The sequence below is a fragment of the Rhea pennata genome, chromosome 14, assembly GCF_028389875.1.
Source record: "Rhea pennata isolate bPtePen1 chromosome 14, bPtePen1.pri, whole genome shotgun sequence".
NCBI classification, from domain to species: domain Eukaryota; kingdom Metazoa; phylum Chordata; class Aves; order Rheiformes; family Rheidae; genus Rhea; species Rhea pennata.
Genome location: NC_084676.1, coordinates 21,166,205 through 21,188,224, shown reverse-complemented (window position 1 = coordinate 21,188,224; position 22,020 = coordinate 21,166,205). Strand labels below are relative to the sequence as shown.

General features: G+C 44.9%; 1 long non-coding RNA gene across 1 annotated transcript; it reads left to right on the top strand.

Moving 5' to 3' along the window:
* The first annotated feature begins 561 nt into the window (after positions 1–561).
* LOC134146960 (uncharacterized) lies at positions 562–19,662 on the top strand. The gene is made up of 3 exons (XR_009959927.1): positions 562–638; positions 831–933; positions 18,802–19,662. It is a non-coding gene; the product is annotated as an uncharacterized LOC134146960 (long non-coding RNA).
* Positions 19,663–22,020: the final 2,358 nt, after the last annotated feature.

Sequence of the window (22,020 nt, the reverse complement as noted above, 5' to 3'; positions counted from 1 at the left end):
GCTTAGCAGATAGGAAACATTCACTAGAGTCCCATGTGTTAGAGGAGTTTCCTACTGGCCTCTGTTTGCTATGTTCTACATTTAGGAAGCGATAACCTGAAATCCATGAGGGCTTTGTGGGTGAGAAACCTCTCTAGGTTGGTTGCTTTAGGGTTTTTTTTTTGGTAGGAGCCCTTGTAAAGCTGAGCTCAGGTGGGATGCCTTTGCTGACTGTTTTGTTTGAACGTGGCAGAAGGTGGCCTTCAGTGAAAGGTTTGGTTCCCTCTTTGGCTCATAAGTCCTGACCGTCCCCTTGAGGGATGATGCAGAGCCCAATTTTGCATTCTGGCTTTCCCCAGAGAGGAAAGCCTGTTTCATGCTTACCTTTAAAATCGATCCCTCTTGCTTAAGGGGAGATTTTTGAATGGCTGAATACTGTAGCTTGCATATACTACTGGTTTCTAAGCCCATTACAGATAAGGCTTTGCAAAACAAGCTTGTGTTTGGGGCAGATAAATGTTGTTTGGGGCACAGCACTGTTGAACTGAGATGTACCAGAGGGAACTAGGGGAGAAAGTAACACGTCCTGCAGGACTTCAAGGGGTCCTACCTAGAAACCAGATGTGTGATTTGCAGGCAGCTTGGACTGGCTTCTCAGAGTTGAGTGTTGCTACTTGTTTTTCTCAACAAAATGATAATTCTTCTGACTAACGATGACTCTTCTTACATGTCAAACTCCTTTAAGTATATTGCTGTTATTAAAACATCTGCAAAATAAGGAATGTTGATCTATAGATTTCAATGCTGTCTTAGTTTGTCTGTAGAAAAGCATTGTTTCTTTCTCCCTATAGTCCAAGGAGTCCAGAGGCCAGAAGAAGGCTGTGCCCGAGTGATGGCCAATCCCAGACCTGCAGAAGGTTATCCAACTCTCCATCCCGTAGCAGTGGGAACATGGTGAGTGGGGACAGAGCCTATGGGAATGTAGCAGACAGAGGGGACATTTTGGCCATTTGCTCTTACCTGTGTTTCAACCTTTTTGAAAGCTGTGGTTCTGAGATACCATCTCTTCACTCTGAAGCTGTGGGAAAGCAGGTGGGTGAGTGTGTAAATATAAACTGGCATAGGATGTGGTGCCAGTAGATGGCACTCAAGAATATGCAGCATCATTTCTGGGCTTTGGAGGACCAGCAGGGCTCGATGCGGTACAGGTAAGTGGTTTTCTCTGGCAGTTCTTTGTATTTATCCCTGTGAGAAGAGCTGTGCTGTGCATTAATCTGACGGTATCCAAAGGCATATCTGAATGCCCTGGAGGAGATGTGGTGTTTGAGGTGTCTATGGACTGTGATTCGAACCGCTGGTGGGACCTGGCCACCCTGCATGTCTTGTGCCATTGTGCTCGTGCCCCAGCTCGTGCAGCCAGCGCCTGCTGTGCTGACCTGCTGGGAGCCTGAGAAAGTACAGATAGGTAGCGATACCAAAGCAGCTTTTTCAGCAATGGAAAAAATAAAATTCCTTTTACAAAAGGATTTGTGGTGATCACAGGACTGACTTTAAATGGAGACCCAGAGAGGTTGTGGAGTCTCCTCCTTTGGAGATATTTGAAAGCTGTCTTGATACAGTCCAGGGCAATGTGCTGTAGGTGACCGTGCTTGAGCAGGGGGTTGGACTAGATGATCTCCAGAGGTTGCTGCCAACCTCAAGCATTCTGTGATTTTGAGACCTGGGTAAGCACTAACTCATCTCTTTTTGGTATTCTCATAAATCTTGATGTGGACATGACTTACCTCTTCCAGTTCCCCTAGGCAATTCCCCTAGTTTGTGTAAAGTATCTTGAGTCAGTCTGTAGTGTCTTAGGGCTTGCTCATCCTCACCAGATTGTTCGCGGTGTCTCTCCACAGACTCTACCACTGGCAAAACAGTTATGTCAACATAGGTGAGGCCAAGAAGACCTCCTTGTCCTGGCTCATGTGTTGAATGCTCCTTATCTCTTACGCCAGTTCCTGTACTGGCTCCATAGCAAATGATCTATTATAAACAAAAGCGTAGAGGCACATCCAGTATTCTTTAGAAATAAGGCAAGACGCTTCCCAAGCTATCTTCAAAGCTCACAAAATTTGCACCAAGTGTTTATCACTGGGACTAGTAACATTATAATTGTTACTTAATTTGATGAATTCCATTTTATTTTTTAATATAATTTATTTGACAAATTTCTTTCATTGCTGCTCTTACACTGTCACAATAGCTAAAGGAAGAGACTTTCAGGGCAAAATTGTGCTGAGTCGCATAGATTTAGTGATTAGTGTCATGTTCCTTTTCATACTCATTAACTTGAAAATGTTCTTGCAATTTTCTTCTCCTAGACTAGCTTTTAAAGTACAAAAGTAACTTCTATTCATTTCAAGCAGCCTAGGAGGAACTGCCTTTTTCAAGGCACTAAATTAGGATGCAGACTGAGAATCAGTAAATAGTATTCAAATAAATAAATTTATTTAAATCCTTGATTTAAATAGTATTTATCTGTTTTACTTCCATCTTTTGAAGAATTGGGCTAAATCAATGAATTAAAAAGCAACTCTCTATACTGCCTAACTCTTGTAGTTGGTAAATAAGTAATATGATCCTAATTCTAATCTTATTTGCTTACTTATACACTGGCATAGTTCCATTGACTGTAAGGAAACCGCTTTCTATTTTACAGTATTTTGCACAGCTTTCTGCACTCTGTACCACTTATGTGGTTTTGCTTGCACCCCGTCATGCTAACACAGGCCTGTTTTGGGACAGAGGTGTGTAGATCAGACTGAAATGATATTGCATAGCCACATCTATGCGGCCCGGTGCTGAACCAAGTGCTGATGTGGGGTGGATGGCTGCAGCACTGTGCTGGCACCGTGCTCCTCTGTGCACCCAGCAAGTCCCCGCGCTACCCTCCAGCCTCCTGCTGCGTTCCCAAGCTGCTTTCCAACCAAGACACCTTCCCTCATGTGTTCCCATGCAAGCTCTGCTGAGCTTTCCAGCTGATGTCAAGTAATGTTTGGTTTTTGTTTAGCTTGTTATTATTATTATTTTATTATTTGTAGGCTATGCTCTTTATCCACACACCTTATCCATTGGTGTGCTTGATACCAAATACATCTGTTCATCCTCTAAAATTAGTTGCAGCACAGGCAAATTTGTGGTTGGCATCATCTCCAATCTGCTGGAATTAAGGCTCTTTATTGGGGAATATCAGTGGAAAAACTGTTCTCCTTGGAGAGCTGCAGATGGGATTCCCTCAGGATGCTGTTAGAATCAGTGTTAAGGGGTTCTTGCAGTTGTTATTGGATATTATTATTGATAATGCAGAGTTGTGCCTAGGCTTGTGGCCTCAGCAGAAAACCCAGAGCAGGGGCCCAGCTTGCCCTGGAAATACAAAGACCTCCAGCTTGTGAGTTCATTTATTTTCAAATGTGTTATCAGCTCTTGTAATAAATATTCAGCTGTTTTTGTGGCCCAGTAAACAGGCCTCAGATCCATGCGGTTTAGCCTACGGCACCCTATTCCCTTTCCAGCTAAGACTCCAAACTTCCCACACAAGAGAGAAAAATTTAAAAAAAAATAAAAATAATAAAAAAAAGCGATTGAAAAAAGCGATATGCCTAAAAGTGGTACCATCAAAAGCTGGCTGCAAGGAGACCTCTGGACCAGTTGGTGAAAATGGGCTGTAGAGGGGTGGGACTCATACAGTGCTTCTATTGCCAATCCAGTAAGGAGTGGGTATTTCTATCTTGCTCTTAGCCATAAATAGTTTTTCTAAGGCAAAGTGGAAAAGCACAGGTGCAAAAGCATGCCAGGCTTTTTCTCCAGGATGAAGGTTTGAGCCTGCTTAGTTCACATCCCTTGAGTATGGAAAATGACTTCTAAATTCTCTTGCTCCTCTTTCCCAGGCCCCTTTTTGGGGCCAGGTTGTAAGCTCATTTGTCCAAACAGTAACCTAATGAATAAGCCAGTGACTATTCCAGGATGTGAAATCTATCCCTTTTGTCTGCTGTTCTTACTCAGAGCAGGAATTTGCCCCACTGGACTCTCTTGCATCTTAGATGGGCACTGGCAGCAGTCATGCTGTTCCTTTGGCTTTGCAGGAGTAGGGAGGATATTGTTTGGTTTTGGGTGTGGGTTTTTTCAGGTAACCATTTACAACCCCTTTTTTAAATAAAGGCTTCCTGCACAAATAACTTTTGCATGCTAACTTCTTTTAATATAATCAAACTCTCTATTCATGAAAACAGCTCTGATGAAAACATCCCATTCAGTAAGGGCAATTTAGGCTAGACATCAGGAAAACCTAACTAATGATTAAAATAGTGAGGCACTGGTATAAGTTGCCAGGACAGCCTAAGGAAACTCCATTATGGGAAATCTTTAAGAATAAGTTTGGCAAGTGTTTTCAGGAATGATTGAGATATAATTGGTCCTGACTTGGAGCAAGAGAATGGACTGGATGATTTCTTCTTGTTCTGTATGATTTCCAAGAGTTAAAAAATAAAAAGTTACGATTAAATGATTCAATGTTACCAAATGTTCCCTCCCCACTTTCTAAGGGATTTTTTCACTAAATTTCAACTGAACGTGCAAATAGTTGAGCACACTTTGTGATTTATGTCACATGTCAAGGTCTAAACCTCTTGAGGATGTAACTCCACATCCTTAAATACTTAAATATTTTTCCTTCTCTCTTTTTGCTTAATAAGTTTGGTGTATTGCTAACAGCCACTTTGAATTGCTGTTTCTCCACTGATGCTGAAATCTAGGCAATTATAGTGAAAAGAGCACGGTTGCAACCACCTTGCATGGTAAGGCTGACCAAGGCTCAATTTCCACAAATAACAATTAGAACAAAGTTTTAAGCAAATATTATTCAACTGAATTTAAAAGGAAGAGCAGAGTATTCAGAAAATGACTCATTGTGAGGGCGAAGAGCATGCACTATCTTGAAATGTTGTCTTGAGGGCTGTTTTATTAAATACATGCGGGAACTGACTAACAACAAAACTGATGCAGAATGCTGATGGTATTTTTGACCTTTAAAACCTTTATGAAAGTTGCAATTTGCTCATTTTTTAGGAAAGCGATAATATTAGTTGTTCTTTACATTTGCTTCTTCAAACAGGCAGATATGTTTGCAATTTTTAATGATCAGAATCAGCATTTTAGCTTTGTATATTAAAGCTAGATTACTTAAAATGGCCTGTTGTATCCAAAAGAAGACACTATAAGGTATACTGATTGCTTCCTGTTTCTGTCATTGCAGTGATGGACAGAAGAGAAAGAAATCTTAAAATAGCTGCGTGTCATACCTAAAATTCATATGCAAAGGCATTTTTTGTTTTGTTTCCCTCTCATAGGCTATAGCAGTCAGTTCAGATGTGAATGTTCAGAATAATCACATATCCCAAATCAGAAAAAAAATGTGCATAATCTTAAATATATTTAACATTTCTTTTGTACATTTTACTTAGGTTGAGTGCCTGCAAGTTTAAACATTACTGTTCAGAATAAAAATATTTACGCTGACAGCAGGAATGAATGTCCATAAAGGGCTGTCACAAGTTTTGTCAATGACCTGCCGTTACCCGAATGCTGTCTGTTGCAGGAACAGTACTGCGAGTTGTCCAAGGTGCCAAGCAGCTCTTCTGGAGGGCTGCCCATTTGGCACTTGATTGCTCATTAGCAGCTTCTCTTTGTGAAGATAAAGCTGGTAGTCATGGATGCACTCCAGGTCTGAGGAACTGAAACCATACCTGGGGAGAAGCCAAAGTCTGGAGTCAGATGAGGTGGGGTAGGTGCATGTGCAGAAGCCGGAAACTTTGTACATGATTTGTTTGAAGGAGACTGTAATGCTGTGGAGAAGGCCTCTGCTCTTGGGTGAATATTGGCTGGAAGGTGGTATTTCAGTGGCACAAAGTAGTCTTGCTCAGTGAAAGCTTTGGAAGCCTAAGGCAATACCCAGTGAAAACTGCAATACTAATAACAGATATACTCTAGTTAATATTTCCTGATAGAGATGGGCCAAAGCTTGAGTTACTTTCCAAATCCCTCTGACTTTGCAGGTTGGAATTAAAATAGAATATTCATGCAAACCACAAAACTGATTTTGGCTTTAGAATGTGAAAAACTTGCCTGATGAGTTTTTGCCAAATAAAACCACCCTGGGTTTTATTTCATTGCAGTTTTTCCAAGTGAGGATACTTTTCAGAAAATGAAATCCATTGACCTAGGCCTGGCCAAGAAATGAGTGAGGAGTGTACAAAGGTTGTAACCATATAACTTTAAAAACCTCTAAATCCACGGCTGTGTGGCTTTACTGAAACCATTGTAGCTCTTTCTTTGACGCTTGTGAATTTTCAGCCAAGATCACATGAGAGTAGCAAAGCTCCTTTCCCATCTAAGAGCTATCTCAGAATTTCAAAAGTCTGTGAAACACAACTTTGAGCAGTTAACAACACTGTGTGCAAGGCAGCTTTCTGGCTTTGAAACAGCTATGCCCAGTAATTGCCCCCCTCATTTTGACAGGGGGAGCAGAAGGACCCAGTACCAAATACCCTTGGTTCTTACAGATCAGACTTCAGAAATGCTAAGTCTTCATCAAGTCCTATGGTTCTCCAAATTCAGACCCCTGCTTTCTCTGTTCACTTCACAACATAGGTTAAGTATAGGGAGTTTATGTAGAGAAGAACTTGAATTCATGATGAGAAAATAGTTCTCAGTTTCTAATCTCAGATCTTTATGCAGAATTTCTGTGTGAATTGACTAGAGCTCACATATGTGCATATATGTCTTTCATAGACACTAGAAAGAAGTATCTATGTATGTTTTTTTAAAAAGACATCAGAGAAAGGACTGTGTGCTTCTGAATGTCTGTTTGCCTTCAAACTGGAAATAAAGAAAAAGAGGACCTGAATTTTGTCACTAAGGTAGCATTCTATTGCTTTCTGTAGCTTCCGAGATTTTCCTATGTAAAACTTAGCAGCCACACATTAAATGTTTTTCAGGATCCAGTTTCATCTATGCTTTATCTTTCCAGCAGCAACAGACTTAAGTTTTTTTTTTTAAAAAAAAAATGAGTTTATCTGCTGTTACTTTTTCATAGACTCACCCCAGCATATGTCTCCCTTTCCCTATGTATCGAGGTAAAAGGCTAATGAGGAAAAGAACAAGACGATTTACAATATTCTGTTGTCATAAACATCTTAAGTGTTGAAGAAAGAAATGAAACCTTATTATTACGGAAAAACTTAGGTTGGACGGGACCTCTGGAGATCCATGGTCCAGCCTCCTGATCCAATAAGATCAGGTTGCCTAGGAATATGTCCAAAATAAGTCCTTACCTATAGTTTCTGTGAGTCACTGACAGCTCTTTGATATAGCCATGATTTTATTTTGCAGATTAAAGCCACACCTCAGCAATAAAGTTTTTAATCAAAAATAGCTACTATTCCCTCTAACTGTACCTCTATTTTGTTAACAAATACATTTTCTATGTGCCAGAGATTTCTCTAGCATCCAGTTTCTGCCATGCGTAGCAAATGTGCACCTTTCTGTCCCTGAACCCCTCCTTAAGGCTTAGCAAGATGAGTTTCCCTTCTCCTCTCTGCACGGAGATGAAGTGACCTGCTTTCTGTCCCAAACTGGACCAAGAGGAAATCTCTGAAAAGTGCTGAGCTATTCCTTCCTCACCTACTAGGAACTGAACTCCACAGCTCTGCAGCATCCCACTGGAACCACTCGTATACGGCTTAACTTGGCTGAAAGCTTCATGAGCCTGAGTGAATTTGGGGTTTGTGATCATATCCAAAATTGGATGTGTTTTGCCAGGGTTTTGCTATGAAAATTGCTCACAGCTCCATTGACTGGCTGTGTTGCCTCTGCAGTGTCAATTCTATCCCTGGCTGACACCTTTGATTTTGGAAGTTGTCTTCATTTTCCAGAGCAAAATATGTACATTAGCTATTTTTGGGTAGTGTATATTTAATCTCCTGCAAGAAATGGAGCAATTCACTTGTTCCTTATTTCCAGAGCCATTACATTTCTTTTGGTGACAGCTCCAAGAAACAAATCTGTAACTTGTTTGTCTTCATTTGGGTGATCAAAAGACATCTGACCAAAAATCCACTTCTGTACTACCAGGAGGAAAATAGCATGCAGTGCCTTCTAGGTGAGGTAGTTTCTTTTTCGTCTTGGATGAAATGGAGTGTTAAAAAATAATTTTTGAATGGTTCTAATACCTGTTTGGAAATCAAATTAAATTTTACTTACTGCATGTTCTTCATTTTGTCTGGTCATTGTTTTATGTTTAGTTGCTGATAAACTGTGGACTTTGCACCATGTAAAGTGTATTTAGACTCTTAGCTCCGGTGAAAAATGAGTTGTGTGTGCCAGTATTGAAATGTGCAGGGAGAAATCTGGGACAGTCACATGGGCTGCCAACGGAAATAACTGATGGAAGATTTTACTGTGTTTAATTGAAAACACATAAAGTAGAGGCATATATTGTGAGTTCCTTCTGATGGAAAAGTGACAGAAAGTACGTAGTGACTTCAGAGGGGCTGAAGCACGCAGCCAGGGAGATTCGCGAGCCTGTCTGCAGGCTTACCCTGCATACGTGTACTAGGGGAAGCTAGACCGCGTGCAAATTACGGAGATGATCTATACTGCTAATAGTTCGAGGGGCCTCTCTTTCCAATCAGAAAATATGAACCTTGCTAGAGCGTTCCAAGCTCCACAACGTGCAGTTCGGCAGCAATTGTAAAGTCCTGATGTTTTTGCAATTTGATTTTAAAAAAGAAAAAAGGGGGGGGAGTAAGAATTGCTGTCCTTTAACTGCAAGTTGGACTTTGAGAGTGTGTTGTTGATTTACTGCCGTGTGTGCAGACGAGGTGGTTTGCAGGAGGGAACGCTACCTTCAGTGGCACTACAAGAAGGATATCCTCAACAACGATGGGGCGACGTTCTCTTAAATACAAGGTCATGTTTGTGGGTTGAGGCTAAGTACAGGGAGCTCCAGATGAGATTAGTATTACTCAGGTGAAAGCAGCAGCAGTCAAGATCTGGACTTGGGGCCAAGGTAAATAACAAGTTGAAACAAGGTAAAGAACATAGGGTCATGCCACTGGAGCGGTGCAAAAATACTGGCTCCGTTACACACTCGGTACTGATGAAGTAGCTCTAATGAGGAGACTGATGGCTGAGGCACAGGCTAATGTTGTTTGGTCTCATAGAAATTAAACCATTTGCTCGTAACAGTGCAGGATCACACATGTGGAAATAACGCCGCGGTGTTTTGTCAGCGGTTTTTGGTCCGTTTGCTGGGGGCTTGGGGGGGGCTTTTTTACCTGTTAATTGCTTTTCAATAAAAGTTATTTATAAAACTGGAAAGCAACGGGATTTTTGCAGAAGTTCTTGAATTGGTTTTTAAGGAGCATGGTGCCGAGCCGCCCCGAGCCCCCGCAGTGGCCGGGGGAGGCGGGCCGCCCCCTTTCCTCTCCCGGGGCAGGGGTTGCCTCCCGCTATCCGCTCCTGCGGGACGCCTTCGAGGAACCTTTTGCCGTCCAGTCTACCTTCCTAAACACCCAAAGGAACAGCGTTGTCCTTCGGTCCCGCGTGCGGGAGCCAGAGGACCTTCCCGAGCCGGCTGTCCTCGCCACTCGCAGAGCTCCTCCTGGTTTCTCCGGCTGGGGCTCATTTCCTCCTCTGCTGTGCTCGGTGCTGGGGCTAGGGGTGTGCTCAGCAACAGCTACTCTGAGAGTTCTTACCACTAATAATTTCCCTTAGTGAAATCATTAATGTAGATTAGAAAAGCACACTGAGAAATATTTTATCTTCCCTTAAAAAGTGACATATTTTGTTCTAAAGTCTTAGCCTGATGAGGAATCACAGCAGAAAGCACTGGCATCATTTAGATAGTGAAATAGGGAATCATCAAATAACCTTTGAGTTTCTAAATCTGGCTACAATCGGCAAATGAGTGTGGGAAGCGCTGATAAAATAGATTTCTCCATCTCATATCTTTTTGTTCAAACTCAAAGGCTGTTTCAAGGGTTAGCGCCGTTCTCCAGACCCCGAAGGCAAAGGTGAAATTTGGGGGTGTATGTGAGTGCTCTGCGGGTGCTTTCTGTAAGTTGGGCAACAAAATCCTGGATCTAGAGAAAAGTGGAAGTAATCAAATAACTTTTAAATTCTCACAAGGCAAGGGGGGTGGGTTCTTCTTTCCCCAGCTCCTTTTCTCTCCTGCATGCACGCGCAGATGCATGCTTCTCCAGTTTTCTAATTTACTCTGAATCAATCTGCTGAATGGAAGTAGCAAAATGAAAGAAAACTGGTATTTACTGCCTGATATTTAACAAACCTTCTGTGTGACATGCATCTAAAGCTTGTGCAATAATGCTAGCACATCTGTTATTAGAAACAGTTACCAGTGGGAAGTAGCGAACTGTATATTCTCTATGGTTACCCACAACATAAGAGCTGTAATATGAAACACTTTGGGCTAGTGGAACAATTCATTACCTCAGAATCACAGGAAATAGAAGTCAGGTTTTTAAAACCAACAAAAATATTCACACTAAACTCTGTTCACCTGTCTTTGCCCTTTATATTGCATCACTCCGTACGCCTCTTGCTACTATCTGTATAATCATTTGCATTTCTCACATTTCAGCTTTTCTTTCATGCTACTCCATTTTTCCTAAGTTATTTTCCCTTCCTGCGTGAACAAGCCGTTGAAGTCAGCTCTCCGAAGCAGCTTCTCTGCCCTTTACTAACCATTCTGGATCTGATTCTCCCCTTGTGATTGAGGTCGTAGCGATGGGCTGTCAAACCTTGACACTTGAAGCTTGCAACAAACGAAATGACTTTCCCCGTATATAATTGACCCTCGTAATGCAGGAGCAAAGCTTTTGTTTTGCTCACATTAGCCAAGTCTGATACAGTATTATAGGAAATCCATATGATTATTCAGTTAGCAGCTCAGACTCTTGATGAAAACAGATGTGGTCTTGCGCTGAAAAAAATCGTAGCAAGCTACTACTTTATTGCAGCAATAAGCCTGTCACACCACTATGGTGGGAGGTGACTGATCTAGTTTGAAAGGTGCGACAGAAAACGATTCCACGTAATCTTCCTTAACAACTAAATATTTTATCTGGCAAATCTCTGAATTACAGATCCTTGTTATCATTTGTAAATCCTTGATACAATACAAACCTTATTAATTAGCATTTTTTCACATGTTGTGAGTTAAGAAGCTGAGTGCTTTGACTTAAAATTCGATTTCATGAGCTGCACTTCTGGAATCGTTCGCCTCCAACACACTGAAATATTTCGACCTTACTGTTAGGCCAGTAAGCGTTGTTAGTCCCTTAGATAATACATAAAACTAACTTATATATATGAACCCTTGTTTACAGCATTTAGATACCATTCTTTGGGATTTATGTAACATGAGAGTGATGCAAGACAGAAAAATCATTCTTGCCAAGGAATGTACACTGCTTTAAAAACACTCATAAAAGGCGTAAAATACCTAGAATTACAGATCTGACCTCTGTCACCTAGGATGTAAAAGGAGAGCAAATTCTGGCTAATTTTAGTTACGTGACTTTTAGTGTTGCTTAACTACAGCTCTAGCAAAGTGGCGATATTCAGGTTGGAATACATTTCTGCCTCGGAGTAAAAAAATTGATAATATGCACTTGTAATTGCTGCTTTATTGAAAAGCCTTTGAAAGTTTGCATGGACACCCACTCTTCAAGTAAAGGATTTTGGCTAAGTAATACACATTAAGTAAGTAGGAAAAACATCCGTGTCTTAAAAACTGATAGTGCTATGCAGAAAGCAAGAAATCTAATATTTCTGTTTGGCTTTGCTTCAACTGTCAGAGACAGCTATTTCTATTTGCTTGGAGGATTTGTTCTCATCTGCTATAAATTCATTTTTAATTATACTTCCCAGAATTAAAAGTGAGACATTAATGTACATATATGTATAGGAAAGCTAGGATCATGATCTGTCCTGTAAATATAAAAATTCTAAAAGACAGGCTTATTTCCAGTAATTCTTTAGCAATAATTGCCTGAATTGTTCTAACCTAGCCTCTGTATGGTAGTTTAAGATGACAATGATGTAACTGCTCATTCCCATCCATTGGCCGTGCACAAAAGGTATTTGCCAAAGGAAGCAAAACAAAGTAGTTCCTGCAGCTTCAGTCTTTGATGTTCTGTCCTTAGGGAGCTTCTGGAATTAACACAGAAAAGTCAAATAAATAACATAAACATTTTCCAGTCTTGAGTTTCACTTGATTAAAAAGGAACAGATACTAATTAGTGATATTAATTACGCATAACAATCTCAAATGAGTCCAATATAAACCACTAAATCTAAAGCGTTTTATTACTAGAGTACGAAGCTGTTTATTTTTCTTATAAGGTAAATAAGGAATTTGCATCTGCTTTTGCTCAGAATTAAAATTGTTTGTAAGTCCACAAAGATGTTGCTGCTTACACTGAGGTGTTGCTTTTCCAAGATCTTGCAATGACACTTTTGAGCAATGCTTTGAGTATGGTGAGCTCGCTCTCAGCTATTTTGCCTCGTAGTCCAGCGCTTCCACAGCGGAGCCCTTGTAAAAGTGCCTTCCTGAAGAGATGCGTGTATAACTGCTAATCTTCAGCTATTCCAATTTTCTTTTGGTAGTAAAAGTAAACCAGATGACAGCTCTCTGTATGTTTAAACATAAATGGCTATTCTTATGCTGAGACATATTCTGCAGCAGCTGGAAAAATGTCGTTTATTCCTTTAGGAGCCAAAGGTTTGATTAAGCAGCTTGATGCTGTTTCTTTCACTTGTACAATGCAATGTGCTCTAGTAGCAAGTGCGTTGGAAATGATATGCAGGTGTATAACTTGATTTTGCTCCAAAAAGCCCATAAAAATTGCAAAGCTAAGGAAATGTGGCTGGCGTTGTTGTGTACTCCTGGCACCAAGTGCCTACAGTGGTGGTGCTGCATGCAGACATACTGCCACGTACCGTTTGGCGTGCAATCGCTCGGAGGAGTTCAGATCTCTGATTTAAGACAACACGGCTAATTTCATCCTACGCTCGTGGCTTACTTGGGTTTTCTTTTCTTTAATTCCTAACTCTTGTAAATGCAGCTGTGCATGAATTGACCTGTTTCTTCCCATACTGCCTTCAGCCGCGGTTTTGCCGGTGGCAGCCCCGGTGTTTCGGGGCCCTGGTGTGGCCGGAGGTGCCGGCGGGCGCAGCGTCCCCGGCTCCCGCGCTGCGCTGGCGCTGGAACACCCAGGACCGTGCTTCGTGCGGGAGGATGCTCAGGCTCGGAAAGGTTTTCTGTTGTACAGTTCAGGTGGGGACGAACCTCCGTCCCCAGGGTAACAGCTGTCCCTGAGTTCGAATCTGTTACAGCTCTGTTAAGTTTGAGATTAGTAATCTTCCCACACTTGCAGGCATGTTCAAAAGCCAAGCGATCCCTCTCTGTATTCTACAAAGCACAAGACTGACTTTAAAACTACAGTAATTCTTCATAAGGCCACCTAGGTTTTAGACTTTTGGATCCTCATTTTCAAGCTCAATTTTTCTCTGCAACTATCAGGGCTGAAAACATATTCTGCAGGAATTCGTTTTAAAAAATCCTCACAGACTTAAAGAGAACTTTTTAAGGAGCAAAATCCGTATCTTAAGATTCTGCTAAAATCACATGCTAGTAAAGCTAGTTATGTAGTTTACACACTGTTATACATTTGCAAGCAAGGACTCTTTCTGACTCTTCAGCCAGTCTCTCCACAGCTGGCCTTGCGAGGAGCAGACGTTCAGCCCTATTCCCATTTGATGCCTCTCCACAGCCCCATCATTTACTTGTCCTGGATACAGGTCTGCAAGCGCTCAGGGACCATAACTGCAGTTGTTGCTGAGGAATGGAAACTTTGACCTGCTTCTCCCTCCTGATAGTGCAACGAACCCATGGATTTTGCTTACAAGAAAAACATCTCTTTTCTCTAAGGTACTGCTGGATGCAGGAGCATAACTATTGAAGCAGAAGACTGGTTTTGCCTTATTAACTGTAACAATTTTTTTTCCTAAATATAAGAAATACTTATGAGAGTAGGTAAAAACTTAAATAGAAAGACTGGCGAATCTAATTTCAAAATTGTTGGTTTTTTAGAGCTTGTGTCATGTGAGTACTGAACTATCACCTCTTCCCCAGCATTTTGGAGGAGTTTTATAGATCATGTGCACCCCCATGTCAGCGTGATGCTCTCCGAGATGTATGTCTATAACGCTTCCCAAACCTAGCGACTGGTAACTGCTGAAGTTGGGAGAAGCAGTAACCTCTCAACCTCTGCCTTTGTATGGGTTAGATCAGGGACTGCACTGAATTTAACAGTGAAGAAGACAGTGAAAGCATAGGTGTTCACAGGAGGAAAATAATTTTCCTTTGAGAACTCCATCAATGAATACCAAATATCTAAGTTTTCTGTAAAGTCCTCAAGAGTGCTAGTTAATGGGCACATGATTTAATATCACAATTTCCAAAGTTCTCCATGGAAAGTGTGCAAGCTGCAGGACAGCTAACTCTGCAGGATTAAGTGGTATCTTATGACCACCCAAGGAAACACAGAAAACATTTAGTCCAGGTCTACATTACAGACTTTTTCCAGTATAACTGTGCTGGGCATAGGGATGGCGGCCTGTGATCTCTCACCAGCTGTGCTAGCAGAAGCATGCTATTTTTTGAAAGTATGTAAGAAGAAATGTATGCTTATTTTCGTTGGACTCCTGTAAGTGTCTTTGACAATCATTGCCATAATGTTGTTTGTATAAGCAGAGGTACCCATATACGAAGTACAGAAATATTGCTACGTTATAAACATGAGAGCCATGTTAAGCCTGAGATCCTCTTGAGTATCTATGGGATGTTGCCATTCTGCTGACATATGGTAATGTTTTCTCCCAATAATCTCCTGCAGAAGAAGTTCAGGGCCAAGAAGTCATACATTTAAATTACATAAAATATATAGCAGAGTTTATAAAGTTATTAGAACAAAAATGTTTTTGGGGATCTCATTTCATTGTACAATATGCGGCTTCAGCAAAAGATAGCTGTAAACAGATATTCTAGCTGAATACAAAACCCTTTTTAATGTTTATTCTGACAATCCTAATGGTGGATTTCAGCCAAAATGTTTGTCTAGCTTCATGCCTTAAGGTTTCTACTTCAGATTCACAGCTGAATGTTTTCCTGTGTGATGGATGACTATTTAAAACTGCTGCTCTCTCCAGTATTCAAAATGCCAAAGTCAGTTTTTGTTGCAAGCTATAATTTAAATTTAGAGCCAGATTCTGCATGTACTTCATGTCAGTGTTTATATATGAGAATCAAATCTTCAAGGCTGTCCTAAGCAAGAGTAAGAGAAGAACAGAATCAGGTCCTTCAGTTTTCAGTTAGAGTAATAAAAGATATTATTGTGCATGTAGTAAATAATTATATTTGCTAAAATAATCAAACTAAGGCACTATCACAATCTTTATGGCAATTAAAAATCCTCTATATTAAAACTGCTGCCTGTTTTTGCTGTCTACAGATCCAACATGGGGCTTGAGCCTCCAGAGAAGTCAAATGGCAAAAGCTTCATCTGACTCTGAGTACATATTAATGTCTCAAAAGGCCAAGGGGTGTTTCAGGAGAAAGATACAAGCAAATTGCTAAAACTGGCTGGACAATGAAGAGTTAATCAATGCAGTTAGCTGGATTTTGTCAAATGATGAGACACAGAGTTTTGGTATCAACTACATTTGGCTATCTTATATTGCACATTAGCAGGAGTAGTAAAAATAGTCTTTGGCAGCAAGAGCTGCACCAGAATTCTGAATAGGTAAAATTCTGAGTCTCGGGTCTGGCCAGACTGCTATCACATTAAATATTTACAACCCTTTGCCGCTAGCGAAGACCAGACTACCTACTGCGGTGTGGGCAATGGCAGCTATTGTCCGTCTTCTGATGCCAACGTTAAATTACTTCGTTCTCCATGTGCACAAGGCAGGATGATACAAAATGATGTGGGAAGTGTAAAAAGAAGTAGATTTTAAAAGTAATTTGAAACAGAATACCCTTTCAAAGGCCTCAGGAAATGCTGCTGAACAACGGGAGCAGTTAGTACAACAGCATAGCAGAGGCACGGTTATTGGGACTGTTGTGTCCATCAGATGTGTGCTCTGGGTATAACCCTCTACTCCTCCCATTTCTATGAAATGTAAAACACAGCTCAAGGTGGTTGATGAGAAATACATAATACAATAAGGGGCACCTGAATTGCTCAAACTAGTGGCTGTGAATTTATACTAAGCTTAAATTTCACAGAGATTCTTTTACTTATTTAGATTTAATCTAAGTCTAAATAGAAAAGGCAATCCAGTTATGAGATTAATACAAACTTTGATGTATTTCCACTGAATAATTGATTAATGGTACATGCTGTTGTTACTGTTGTTATTTTTGTTGTTATTATTATTAATTATTATTATTATTATTATTATTATTATTATTTGGCTACCTGCTTAGCTAGCTATCAAAAATAGTATGATTCCTTTGTTGGGGTTCTTTTCAGGATCTTTCCAAATATTGTTTCCAGAACTCAGTCTTCTCGGTTCTGTGAGACTTGGTCACTTTGCAAGCCCCTAACTCTCCACGGCTAGGTGACGATCAGCAGTACACTGGTGATAGGAAATACGTTGCATCAGAAATGCAGCTTCACTGCAGGTTCTGCAGTCCCACCGCGCACAGCACGTGCGCTGTGTTGGGTCTTTGTCTCCATCCCATTGCAGGCAGGCAAATTTGGAGCATTAGGACTTGAAAAGCGCAAAGCTGAGTCATACAGGGGCAGGTGGCCCTCAGGCTGGGTCTCGCTGAGGTTGGTGGCACAGTACTGAGGACTTGGGAAAGGTGTTAAGAAAACACAACTGCAGAGGTTTCTACTTTGACATTACTGAATACAATTTTATGTTAAGCAAACTTTTGCGTGCATTTTATTCCAACCTCTGTAACCAAACCTAAACTAACTAAATCAGGCTTTACCCAAGAACATGTATTTGGGTTTGGTTCCTAATTTTAAGGTTTAGATAAAACTGAAGAGATTTGTTTTTTATCATCAGTCTTCATTACTAGTTGGCATCTAACTCAAGAATGAAAGCCGACTGGCTGCTCTCCTTAGCTAATTTATCTAGGCAAAGCAGAAACATCGGATTGTTATCATGTGGCCTTACTGCCATGCTGGTTAAAGACTCCCTGAACAGAATAGGGAGAGATGGTTTTAATAACCTGTACAAAAGAATTTTCTGGGAGTAAAGGTGCTTGTTTAGATAAAGAGTGCGGCCCAGCGCATAATCTTGCACTGAAATCCTCTGGTTGCCTTGCACGGCCGTCAGCGAAGCAACAGCTTGCAGCTGCGAGGCTGTCACTGGGCAGAGGCACCTCTGCTCTGCCGGAGATGTGGGCAGTCATTCAGCACCACCAGTGCTTCGACAGGGACCCTGCAGTAAAAAACAACGTGTCATATAAACTCCCTGGCGATTCGCAGGTTCCCAGCCCATTGCTGTGAGCAGTCGCTGCTCATTTGTCTGCGCTCCCACCTCTGTCCTTCAGCTGAAGGCACCCAGCAGCCTCGGGGAGACTGGCTGCTGCTGCCTGCCTACATGCAGTACTAAACATATTTCATGGTTTCCAGGGACTGGAGCTAAAAATGTCTTAACTTATGGTTTTCTGTTTTTCATAAGTTTGAGGTTTTCAGAAACTGATGTTTTCAGACTGTTGTCATCTTCATTTATTTTCTGGTTTTGAAAGATCTGAACTTGTATATCCATCCTTAAGTCCATGCCTGTCTGCTCAGCACTTCACTGAGCTGGGTTCAATATTGGTTATTCTGCATGGGAAAAGAAAGGATTTCTATGCTGGAGTGAATGTGAAGATGGCAAAACTCTCTTGAGATGAACAGAGCTGCAGTTTTGTCTGGGTTACTCAAAGGAAAATGTGATAGAAGATTTTAAAATTTTCAAAAATGCTGTTGTGGGAAAGAAGAGAAAGGGCTCTGTTTCGGAAATTTCTCACACAAATGATCCAAATTATTTGATCAATAACCTGTTCCCAGAATGTTCTTCTTCCAGGGGAATTTGCAATAGCGCAGTCAGTGGTTGAGAGTGTAGGAAATTGGACACTTAAACAAACAGGTTTTTTAAGAGAAATGTGAAGAGATCTATTGATTTCAACGTGGTGCTCGCACCTGAAAGATGAGGTGAATATTGCTTGAGACAGTAATGTGGAGAGGTGCGAACAGAAGCGCACATTTGTGCGAACATTTCAGTGGCTGTTCTCACCCCTCTTCCCCAGCTCCAGCGACAAGGCTGCGGCATCCGTGTTGTTTCCTGTCTATGAAATTATTCTGTGGAATTATTTTGGTTGTGATCAGAACCATGCTTTGAGCTCTATGTCTGCAGACAAAAGCAGCCTACTGTCAGCCTTAAGTAAAACGTGTTTGGAATGGGGGAAGAGGAAAGGAACTTGAGTGCCTTATTTCCAAGAATCCCTAACTGAAATTAGTCCAAGTCTAGGACTTTAAGTCTCTTCTGTATCCAGCTGAAGAACACAGTTTTTCAGAGCATTACAGGTAGACATGTACATTTTAGATTATTGAGAGAAGTTATCCTTCAAACAGAGGGAGCCTCAGCTTCGCTGTAGGAAAGCTGGTGTTCCCCATCAATACAATTCTTCATCTCCAGGGCTGCCTTGATGGCAGGGCTAACTGCCTCGGCACGAGGATGGCAGTCGGCCACCACGAACCTCCGTCTCCGCTGGCCTCGTGGGCTGAAGATGCTCTCTGCGGGCAGGAGGCGATGCTGCGGGGAGGCAAGGCCGGAATGCAAGCTCCTGCCCACCACGTTCCACATGTGGCGTTGAAGGAGACGTTTGTCCTGTTGCCTCAGTTTCCCAGCTGTACCAGCAGTGCAGGGAGGATGGGGAGATATTAATATTCTCTGTGCTGGAACAAGGAACAGAGGAGTCATGCTCCCCACTATCATAATGTTCAAAAATTGAAGTACCTGCGGTACTTGTAATTCGAGGTCTGCAGACAGGCAGTTCTGGTATCCAGCTGAGGGGAGCAATGATGTGGGTACATTGACTACTAGTACTGTTTGCAGAAAAGAAAACCTATCAGTACATGACTCTCAAATTACCTTGCTTGCGTTGCTGAATCATCTAACTTATCATGCAGTTGTTTAGATGCTCACTCCTCCAGCTTATCATTTTCTTTTATTCCATTATATTTTTTCTATTCTTTCCCCTAGTTCCCAATGATCTCATACAAAATTAACTGACATTGTGTTTCCTAGTCTTTAACAACTATTAAAGCAGCTTTAGCAAATGATTGCTAAAGAAGTCTTTTAAGCCTCCCAAACATAATCATGTATTAAAAAAATAAAGGAAATAGCATGCTGTGTTAAAGTGACTTCACAGGCTTATTTCTTTCTACCAATTAATGGTTTTGAATGAAGCTGTAATTGAGCAATAACTAACACTGAAGACAGATTGTCTTATCTCGCTTGTTTAGATCTTGTGCATAACTTTTATAACAATACTGAAGAATACTAATAACACCATATTATGGTTTCTGCGACAATCTCAATTTGTTTATTAAAATGACTGCGCTGATCCATAAGGCTCCTAGGAAATCAGTACGGTTTAGGAGATAAAGGGTTCAAATCGGGACTACGAAGCGCTCGGAAGAGCCGGACAACAGAGCGGAGCCCCCGTCTCGCTGCTCCCTGCGCGCTCCGCTGACCTAGTGCCGGCACGAGGATGACGTGGTGCGCCGGAGCAGGCAACGTCTCCAGCCTCAAGCCAACACCGGGCAGTGGAGGAGGCTTTCCAGGCCCCCTCGTGCTCCGGCTGCGTCCCGCGGCTCTCCCGGAATGAGGCGGGCCAGCCGGGCCGGGGAAGTGTTGCCACGCAGCACCGGCCATGTCGGACCAGCACCTCGTGGTCCGCGTGGCGCCCCCGTCCCTCCGCGTCCCGACCGGCACCTCGTGGTCCGCGTGGCGCCCCCGTCCCTCCACGTCCCCACCGGCACCTCGTGGTCCGCGTGGCGCCCCCGTCCCTCCGCGTCCCGACCGGCACCTCGTGGTCCATGTGGCGCCCCGTCCCTCCACGTCCCCACCGGCACCTCGTGGTCCGCGTGGCGCCCCCGTCCCTCCGCGTCCCGACCGGCACCTCGTGGTCCGCGTGGCGCCCCGTCCCTCCGCATCCCGACCGGCACCTCGTGGTCCACGTGGCGCCCCCGTCCCTCCGCGTCCCCACCGGCACCTCGTGGTCCGCGTGGCGCCCCGTCCCTCCGCGTCCCAACCGGCACCTCGTGGTCCGCGTGGCGCCCCCGTCCCTCCGCATCCCGACCGGCACCTCGTGGTCCGCGTGGCGCCCCGTCCCTCCGCGTCCCGACCGGCACCTCGTGGTCCACGTGGCGCCCCCGTCCCTCCGCGTCCCCACCGGCACCTCGTGGTCCGCGTGGCGCCCCCGTCCCTCCGCGTCCCGACCGGCACCTCGTGGTCCCCGTGGCGCCCCCGTCCCTCCGCATCCCGACCGGCACCTCGTGGTCCGCGTGGCGCCCCGTCCCTCCGCGTCCCGACTGGCACCTCGTGGTCCACGTGGCGCCCCCGTCCCTCCGCGTCCCCACCGGCACCTCGTGGTCCCCGTGGCGCCCCCGTCCCTCCGCATCCCGACCGGCACCTCGTGGTCCCCGTGGCGCCCCCGTCCCTCCGCATCCCGACCGGCACCTCGTGGTCCGCGTGGCGCCCCGTCCCTCCGCGTCCCGACCGGCACCTCGTGGTCCACGTGGCGCCCCCGTCCCTCCGCGTCCCGACCGGCACCTCGTGGTCCGCGTGGCGCCCCCGTCCCTCCGCGTCCCGACCGGCACCTCGTGGTCCCCGTGGCGCCCCCGTCCCTCCGCATCCCGACCGGCACCTCGTGGTCCGCGTGGCGCCCCGTCCCTCCGCGTCCCCACTGGCACCTCGTGGTCCCCGTGGCACCCCGTCCCTCCGCGTCCCCACCGGCACCTCGTGGTCCGCGTGGCGCCCCCGTCCCTCCGCGTCCCGACCGGCACCTCGTGGTCCACGTGGCGCCCCCGTCCCTCCGCGTCCCGACCGGCACCTCGTGGTCCGCGTGGCGCCCCCGTCCCTCCGCGTCCCGACCGGCACCTCGTGGTCCACGTGGCGCCCCGTCCCTCCGCCTCCCGACCGGCACCTCGTGGTCCGCGTGGCGCCCCCGTCCCTCCGCGTCCCCACCGGCACCTCGTGGTCCGCGTGGCGCCCCGTCCCTCCGCGTCCCCACCGGCACCTCGTGGTCCGCGTGGCGCCCCGTCCCTCCGCGTCCCCACCGGCACCTCGTGGTCCACGTGGCGCCCCCGTCCCTCCGCATCCCGACCGGCACCTCGTGGTCCGCGTGGCGCCCCCGTCCCTCCGCGTCCCGACCGGCACCTCGTGGTCCACGTGGCGCCCCGTCCCTCCGCGTCCCGACCGGCACCTCGTGGTCCACGTGGCGCCCCGTCCCTCCACGTCCCGACCGGCACCTCGTGGTCCACATGGCGCCCCGTCCCTCCACGTCCCGACCGGCACCTCGTGGTCCACATGGCGCCCCGTCCCTCCACGTCCCGACCGGCACCTCGTGGTCCCCGTGGCACCCCCGTCCCTCCGCGTCCCGACCGGCACCTCGTGGTCCACGTGGCGCCCCCGTCCCTCCGCGTCCCGACCGGCACCTCGTGGTCCTCGTGGACCCCCGTCCCTCCGCGTCCCGACCGGCACCTCGTGGTCCGCGTGGCGCCCCGTCCCTCCGCGTCCCGACCGGCACCTCGTGGTCCTCGTGGACCCCCGTCCCTCCACGTCCGGCCCCTCAGGCAGGCTGAGCGGGTACCGCTCCTCAGCACGAGGCCTTGGGGGACCTCGCTCAGC